Source organism: Tursiops truncatus, chromosome 2 (genome assembly GCF_011762595.2).
Source record: "Tursiops truncatus isolate mTurTru1 chromosome 2, mTurTru1.mat.Y, whole genome shotgun sequence".
NCBI classification, from domain to species: domain Eukaryota; kingdom Metazoa; phylum Chordata; class Mammalia; order Artiodactyla; family Delphinidae; genus Tursiops; species Tursiops truncatus.
Genome location: NC_047035.1, coordinates 129,266,318 through 129,274,970, shown reverse-complemented (window position 1 = coordinate 129,274,970; position 8,653 = coordinate 129,266,318). Strand labels below are relative to the sequence as shown.

The following is an 8,653-nucleotide window of genomic DNA, read 5'->3' as shown; positions in this document are numbered from 1 at the left end:
GCTAAGTTAGTAAATCGAGGCCTTTTCTTATTCTTTGTATAAGGTCAAAAATGTGACATTCCAGGCTTCGCTGGTGGCGCAGTGGTTGAGAGTCCGCCTGCTGATGCAGGGGACACGGGTTCATGCCCCGGTCCGGGAAGATCCCACATGCCACGGAGCGGCTGGGCCCGTGAGCCATGGCCGCTGAGCCTGCGCATCCGGAGCCTGTGCTCTGCAACGGGAGAGGCCACAACAGTGAGAGGCCCGCCTACCGCAAAAAAAAAAAAAAAGTGACATTCCCTTAAATGATACAATTGAGGATCTTTACCCAGTTGTTAATTCAGAAGTATGTTCCTGTGCAAAAGAAAAAAAAAGTATTTACCATGGATTCATGGATTCATATTTTAGCATTTCTGAAAGCATGCCTTTGTGAAAAAATTCCCTAAACAAAGAAAACCTTTACCTGTGTCAAATTCAACAATCTGCTTACTTTGGTAACATGAAACACAAGCTCCTCTTCCAGGAGCTCCAACTTTGAGAATAGTTTAAGTGACCAATGACATAAAAAATGAGTTTGCTTTAGACCTTTCTTTTTGGTAGCCATGACATAGTAAGGAAAGGATAAAGAAAGACACTTGTCAAAGTAATACAGTATTTCACGTCCGCTGATTAGGTCTGTTCACAAGTGTAACAGCTGTAACCAAAGTCTTATTACACAGTTAAAAATTCCGATTTTGATGAAAGGTATTGGACCAGGCCACATTTGTGGTAAAAATGTTTTCCTTTTTTTTTTTTAACTCTTCTGCCAGAACAAATGAATTTCTCAGTCACTATATGTGATACTACAATAGAATCAGTGGATCTTGCCAAATATGGAAATCTTCTAAAAAACTGCTCTTATCAACTTGCAAGAAGCCAAAAAGTGAAATGGATATTGTGACGCCCTGTAGACTCACGATATCACATTGGATGAGGCATGTGAAAGTACTTTGTAAATGATAAATAAAGCACTACAAGCATGCAAATTATTCAAACTACCTGTAAAGCTTCCTTCATGATGATGATGGTGATGGTAACAATAATAATAATAGCTATCACCGATTGAGTGATTTTTATTATATGACAGCAACTATGCTAAGCACTTTCCATGTATTTGCTTATTTATTACTCACAACAATTGGTTAATGTTAGACTATCATTATCTCCATTTTACAGAGGAATACTAAAAGCTCAGAGAAGTTAAGAAAATTGCCTTAGGTCACACAGCTCATCAGCCTATGACATTAAAGTAGTTCTTCACGCCCTCATGCAAATACAAGTGTTGGTAAAGAATTCATGGATTAGGTCTAGTTATGTTATGTGATCCAGGTAACCCCACATATGGTCATATTACTTTTTAGTTACTGAAGAAAAAGGACACATACACATGTACACATACATGCAAACTTATTCAGATTCCCAGAGATATGTCAAGTATCCTTGAACTAACACATAGGTGTGTTCTCTTGATTTGACAATGATTCAAATGAGTCATGTGATTTTGTTCTGCAAAGGCTCTTTCTAGCATAAGGTAAGCATGTACTAAATGTTTGATAAACATGTGTTTCCCAGCTTGGCAGTATTTGCCTTACTTGCCTGGCACGTTATTCAGAAATCTTTGGTTTGCAAATGACAAAAAGTCAACTCAAACCAGCTAAAAGCAAAAGAGGAACTGATTTGCTCATGTAAGTGAAGAGTCTAGAAAGCTCTGGTTCCCAGCATGGCTGGATGCTAGCACTTGGGCATGTCTTGTCCATCTCACTGCTGCTCCGGCTCTACTCTGCCTTTCTCTTCCTTGGCTTCCTTCTCAGTCAGCTTCTCTTCACCAGCAGTTATTGGATTATATATGGCTGCTCTAGAGATGTCAGCACTTCTCTCTTTATATCACCAACTAAAGTCCCAAGGAAGCCTTGAGTTGGCATAGCCTGCATCATACACCCATCCTGGAACTGACCACTGCCTTCAGAGAGATAAGGCATCTGATTGGCCAACCAAGAAGGAGGAAGAGGAACAGAGGAAAGGAGGAGAAAGAATAAGACAAGAAGAAGTTGGTGATAAACTGAAGCGTGACACAAGAGTAGCCTTTCTTAGTCCGGAGATATCTTGCTGATTTTTAGTTTCAATATTATCTCAAAAACTTAGCTTCCAAGAAAGGAAGTGAATGATAGGTCATTCCATCCTCTTGTTAGATTACATTCTGTATTTGTGCTGTCTTATTTATTATATTTAAAGGAAATGGACACAGAGCTTTGAAGAGGGCAAGGCTTATATGGATGATGCCGTTCAGGAGGGAAATTGTTTCTTTCCCTGCTTCATTATACTTGGTGATAATTATGATCCGTACCTCGGTGACAATTATACCATTCCAAGAAATCCACATTCGTCTTCCAATTCGTAAATTAACAAAAGGACACTAGAGAGTGTGCCCTGTTACACGTTTATAATCTTTTTGTCTCAGACTCTATGAACATGATGGGAGTTTCCCTGTGATCCTTTCTCACACAGTCATATCCTTCTGCCCTATTGCACACAAAAGTCTCATTGATTGGAAGGGCAGCTACACTGATGTGCAGGGCCAAAGGGTTAAGGATCCAGGAAATTCCCAACTGGTTTAACAGGAATGGGCACCACACCTTCTTGAAGCTCTACAGTGACCAAGTCACAAAAATTGGGTCCACCATGAGAATTGGGGAAACTCAGGGAAGTGCCTTCAGGCGACAAGGGTCTGTGGAGATTGAGAGCTCGGATAAGGGCAAATGAGTATCTCACGCTGCTCTGCTACATTCTAGTCTTGCATTTTTCCTAAGACTTCTTCTCACCCAAGGGGGTGGGGGGAAGTGAAGAGAGAAATGGAGAGCCATTCCACAGCCACATAGGTGCCCATCCTCATGCCCTGATCCTAAATCCCCCACAGCACTACTCTTATTAGACACTCTCCCTTCCCTTTGAGACAGGCTGCGACCTGGGACCCTCTGCTGCAGTGCTTGCACCTGGACAAATGTCTCCTCAAGCAACAAAATACAAAGAAACTATAAGGGACTAAAAATAACTGTGTGCATGTGCAGTTGGGGCAAATTCTGGACAACAAGATACAAAGAGACCAAAAAGCCCAACTGCCACTTCTGAAGAGCCAGGAAAAAAAGCAGGGTACTGCACATGCCCCCTGCACACACCACCACCAAAGGGGTGGGCAAAACACCTAAGCCAGCCCTCTGGCCCAACCCCTGGACCCGCCCTCACCCTCACCCCATATAAGGGACCAGCTCTCCTGCCCCCCCCTCAGGGAGCAAGCTAGCAAAGAAACCTGTTACCTGTTCTTGCTGCCCCCTGCTGCAGCAAGGACTCCAACAAAGCCTTGCCTGAATTCGTTGTCTGGCCTCTGATCAGTTTCTATTGATTAAGGAGGCCAAGGACTCTGGTCAGTAACACCTTGACTCTTTTCTTGATCTCTCCTTTTTCTTTTAGATCCAGAGGCAGAACGCCAAATAAGTCATACTCCTCTACTGATAACACACTATCATTATAAATTTGTACCAAGCCCTTCCCTCATTGTTTATTGCCTTTTATCCCATTTCCCTTCCCCATTTTCCTCTCCAACCCATCACCACAGCACTAGTAGATTTGATGATCTCCTTGAATTTCCATGTATCCTCATAAAACACGTGGTATGTCCTTGTGCTGTGTGTACGTATGTTCTTAACTTTTACAAATTATGTCCACAGACTTAGTTCTGTTTCTTTTTCTTTTTTGTCCACCCAGCACAGTTTTTAAGATTTATCTAGATACTTCAAGCTGTTTTGCATGGTATTGCATGGTAAGCCTCATTATCTATTCCCCCGAGGATGAACCCCTAGGTCGCCACCGTCCTCACTACCACAAACCACACTTTGATAAATATCCTGGTCCAGCCCCCTCAGGGACCTGTACGACAGCTTCTCTGAGCTCTACATCTGGGAGTGGGACTGAAGGATGGTTTCCATCTGGCTCTTCTGTCCTGACTACTCTATGCAACACCTACCACGGTGACAGTACCAGGTTCATATCATGTAAATGGGAGAATCTGAGGCTTAGAGAGGTTAAGTGATATGCCTAACCCCACAGAGCTGGTTCAGTGCTACAGAGTCAGGATTCAAAGCCAACTTTCTCTGACTCCCAGGCTTGCTCCCTTCCACTGTACCACACTGCCTTCCACAGGGACCTTTTGATTCAATGACCTATACTAGAGGCAGCAGGACACAGAAACAGGCCAGGAAGAAGTATCCGTTCCTTTCACCAGACATCCATTCCCCCAGGGGCCTTCAAACCTGCAGGGAGAGCTAACCGTGCCACAGGGGCCTGGGTTCCCCAGCCTGGCCTGCAGCACTGTGTAATCAAAGGTACGGGAGAGCCCCACTGGCTGGGGGCCAGGCAAGCTTAGCCCCGCCTCGCACCCCTGATGCAGGCAGATTAACAGCTGCCATCTGGCAAGCAGAGTCTTTCCATGCAAACTGCAAACCCCCCCTGTGGGTGAATCACTAGTGTGTCCAATACCAGTCAGGGCCAATAAAACTTTGATGGCTCTATTAATGAAGATGAAAACTTGAGATATGCCAAATACAGATCAAATGGCATCTTGGTAACATGATTATCTCTGAATTACTAGCTGCATAGTGAGACAGCCAAGCGACTAATCCTGGAGAAGGCTGGGTGCTTCGGATGCAGGAGACACTACTTCTTGCCTCCTGGGTGTTTTTTATTGCATCAAAGTAGTACTTTACTAAATGGAACACCTCAGAAGGCCCTCTTTTACAGAGAAGATTTAATTTCTTGAAGTTCTGAGGTTCCAAATTCAGAGTGGTCTGTAACAAGATGAGCAGGGACTACGTCAGGAAGAAACGAGGAACAAACACAAGAGTCTAGCAAATGTTCATGTCTACAGCATTGTTGATAAAATTAGCAGAAACAGCAGGATAGGAATGATAGAGAGGAAAGTAAAAGCCACAAGTCTCTCCTGCTTTCCTTTTATTTTAAATTTTAATAGTAGTTTTATTTAACTCAGTATACCAAAAAATGCCATCATTTCAATATGGATTCAATATAATAATTAATGAGGTATTATATATTCTTTTCCAAGACTAAGTCTGAAATTTGGTGTATATTTTACAGTTTTAGTACACCGTAATAAGGACTTGCCACAGTTCAAACGCTCCGTAGTCTGGGTTGGGTTCCTCTTGCATTTCCATCATAACCTGTTTCTGTCATTCTTCCACTAGACTGTGTTCTTGAGATCAGGGACTCTGCTTTGCTTCCCACATCCCTAACACATAGCACAGTATACATAGTTGGTACTCAACAAATACTTTGTTACACAATGAAAAGGTGTCATTGAATGAGATAAAAGCCTTCATGCAGAGCAGAGGCTCTTTCCATTTCTGACTTTAGCTCACTATTATCTAGTAAGTTCTTCTATGCTAGTGTTTTCAATACGTGAGCTACCTTAATGCCTGTCATTTCTATGAGGTAGCATTGTCATTCCTTTTTTCCTTATGAGAATGTTAAGGCTTAAAAGTGTTAATAACTTGGCTGGAGTCAAACCTCGAGTATTGGGCCAAGCTGAGACTCAGCCTTGGGTCCTTCCATGTCCAAAGTGAGTGTCCTCTTAAGGAAATGCCATGGTTTGACATCCCAATTTTAGGGAGCTACAGAGAATTTTGAGAGGGTTCCAAGAATTATTTCCAAAACAAATGGAAAGCTAGCCCCAGTAGAGAGGCTTTGAACATTTCACCTTTAGGACAGAAAATTGGGACTCATCAAGTGGTAGTATGTTGGAGAAGTGGGGTTGTGTGTGAAGATCTGTGAATAATTTGACACATAAAATGTCTTTCAATTTAGCTGGAATTCTGTAACAAAGACTTGACTTGGCAGCTGTGGAATAGACTATGATACCTCCAAGAATCCCATTTAGCCACAAATGTCTATAAACTTCCTTACAATTTCCATAAGAGGCCAAGTACATGAATTGGTGGCATGGCACGTGGTCTAAATTGTGTGATGTATAAAGTTATCTAAAGATGTCTTGAGAAAACCCCACATTTTTCCTTTTCTCTTGAAGTGCATTTGCGTGCACACCAGATAGCTAAACAATCACTGACTCTAAAACTTCTGATATACTGTACCTTTTCAGTCAGATGCATAATTGTGGTAGGACTCATTGTTTAATGTTTCACAGGATCATTAGCAACTTTAATTTTTCGTTAAACTCTTTTTTTTTAACATCTTTATTGGAGTATAATTGTTTTTCAATGGTGTGTTAGTTTCCGCTTTATAACAAACTGAATCAGTTATATATATACATATGTTCCCATATCTCTTCCCTTTTGCATCTCTCTCCCTCCCACTCTCCCTATCCTACCCCTCTAGGTGGTCACAAAGCATCGAGCTGATCTCCCTGTGCTATGTGGCTGCTTCCCACTAGCTATCTATTTTATGTTTGGTAGTGTATATATGTCCATGCCTCTCTCTCGCTTTGTCACAGCTTACCCATCCCCCTCCCCATATCCTCAAGTCTATTCTCTAGTAGGTCTGTGTCTTTATTCCCGTCTTACCCCTAGGTTCTTCATGACATTTTTTTTTCTTAGATTCCATATATATGTGCTAACATACGGTATTTGTCTTTCTCTTTCTGACTTACTTCACTCTGTATGACAGACTCTAGGTCTATCCACCTCATTACAAATAGCTCAATTTTGTTTCTTTTTATGGTTGAGTAATATTCCATTGTAAACTCTTGAAATCCCTTTCTGGAAAGACAAATGAGATCACATTCTGCATTCTCCTGGTTAACAGTGGCATTATCGCGTGCAGTTCCTCAAACAATCAGCTAAATTCCATTGTCATTCTGAATTTCTTCTCTTTCTTTTGTGATGCATTCACAAACTTACTCAGTCTTCTGCCTGCTTAATGGAAGAAATTTTATAGAAACTACCATAAACGATACTTAATTGTAAATGGCTTTAAAAAGCCATATGGAAGGATGAATAATCTTCCTTTTTGTTTCCATCTTTCCTAAATATTCTTTCGCTTTGTGTTTTGCAATACCTTTTGCACTCGCTTTGGTCAAAATTGTTTTTGGCCATTTGCCTGTTTGAAATGTCCTACAAAATGAATTGCTTCTTTTGTAAATAAGAAAAAACTTCGAGAAATATTGCTTTGAAATACTGTGCTGGAGTTATAGCTAGCTGGTAGCACTTTCTGTAGGGGCAAAAGGGGGTAGAGAGTTTATTGTTTGTTCAGCATATATAAATCATGATCCGGGTAATATTTTGTGCTTGCCTTCATATCTTCTAGTGGCTGTAGTTTGGAGCATCACAAATATACTTTCAGGAAAGAATTGCATATTTCCTGTGTAATGAGAGCCTTTCATTTTGGGTTAAACTTTCCAGTGACACCCGATAGAAATTGGGACATATATTTAACCACAAATTTCTTGGCTGACATTTAATGAGGACACCATGATTTTCAAGTGAATGAATTCACCCACTTTTATTGGCTTCCTTTTTTTACTTTCTACTTTAAGAAGTTAATTTATTCCTCTTACAATTTAAATGCTCTTCTAATATTATTCTTGCAAGGTAACTTTGGATTTGGCCACTCATCATCTTCCGTCTTTCCCATATCACCCTATGCTTTTAAGAAAAAAATATCTCTAAATGGCACATCAGGAACAAATATCAGAATTGGAGATCATTTTTATACCAGAGTAGTTGTCAAAATTAACCCAATATTGCATTGCAGGTCAATTCACTTATAGGGCACATTCTCGTATAGATAATAATGTTTTTAATTTCTTGCAAGCTTAGAAATGACAGTGAATGCACACTAAAAGGAAATTTTAAAGCTCACATTTAAAAGAGAAATAGTTTTCTACTTTTACCCATTTAAATGCAATGAAATCGTATATGTATATACACTATGAGTCACTATGTAGGATTATTAAAAGAACTTTCCTTTCAGAGATTTTCTTTCCAAGTACAATTCTTGAATCACATATCTTAATATAATATTCAAAATTATGAAGACAGAGAGAAAAAACTTTATTGAAAAGATGGACCATTTAAGGCAGGATTGGATTGATGGTCAATTAAAACTGTATCTCCACACTTTCATTCATGATGTGGATTCTTTTTTTTTCTTTACCTCTGTAAAGTCGTTGAAATAAGATATATTATGCCAAGATATCTGGGCAGGAAATTGCCACTAGGTGTGAACAAGAGACATCCAATCTCTCCATTCTAATGAAAATGTGATCAGTCACATTTGTACTGAGAAGAAAAGACAAAATATGACAAAGACTCAAAAATTTAGAAAAGTACCATTAAAAATCAGCTCTGTGGGGCTTCCCTGGTGGCGCACTGGTTGAGGGTCTGCCTGCCAATGCAGGGGACACGGGTTCGTGCCCCGTTCTGGGAAGATCCCACATGCTGCGGAGCGGCTGGGCCCATGAGCCATGGCTGCTGAACCTGCGCGTCCGGAGCCTGTGCTCGGCAATGGGAGAGGCCGCAACAGTGAGAGGCCCGCGTACTGAAAAAAAAAAAAAATAGAAATAATAATAACCAACTTTTAGGCTTCAGTTCCTTGTGAGATAGATAGATAGAGA

General features: G+C 40.7%; 1 long non-coding RNA gene across 1 annotated transcript in view; it reads right to left on the bottom strand.

Moving 5' to 3' along the window:
• Window positions 1-4,993: 4,993 nt before the first annotated feature.
• LOC109551786 (uncharacterized) overlaps window positions 4,994-8,653 on the bottom strand; it is an 86,607-nt gene continuing 82,947 nt past the window's right edge. The window contains exon 12 of the long non-coding RNA XR_012330268.1: window positions 4,994-8,577. This is a non-coding gene — a long non-coding RNA (uncharacterized lncRNA). The remainder of the gene's footprint in view (window positions 8,578-8,653) is intronic.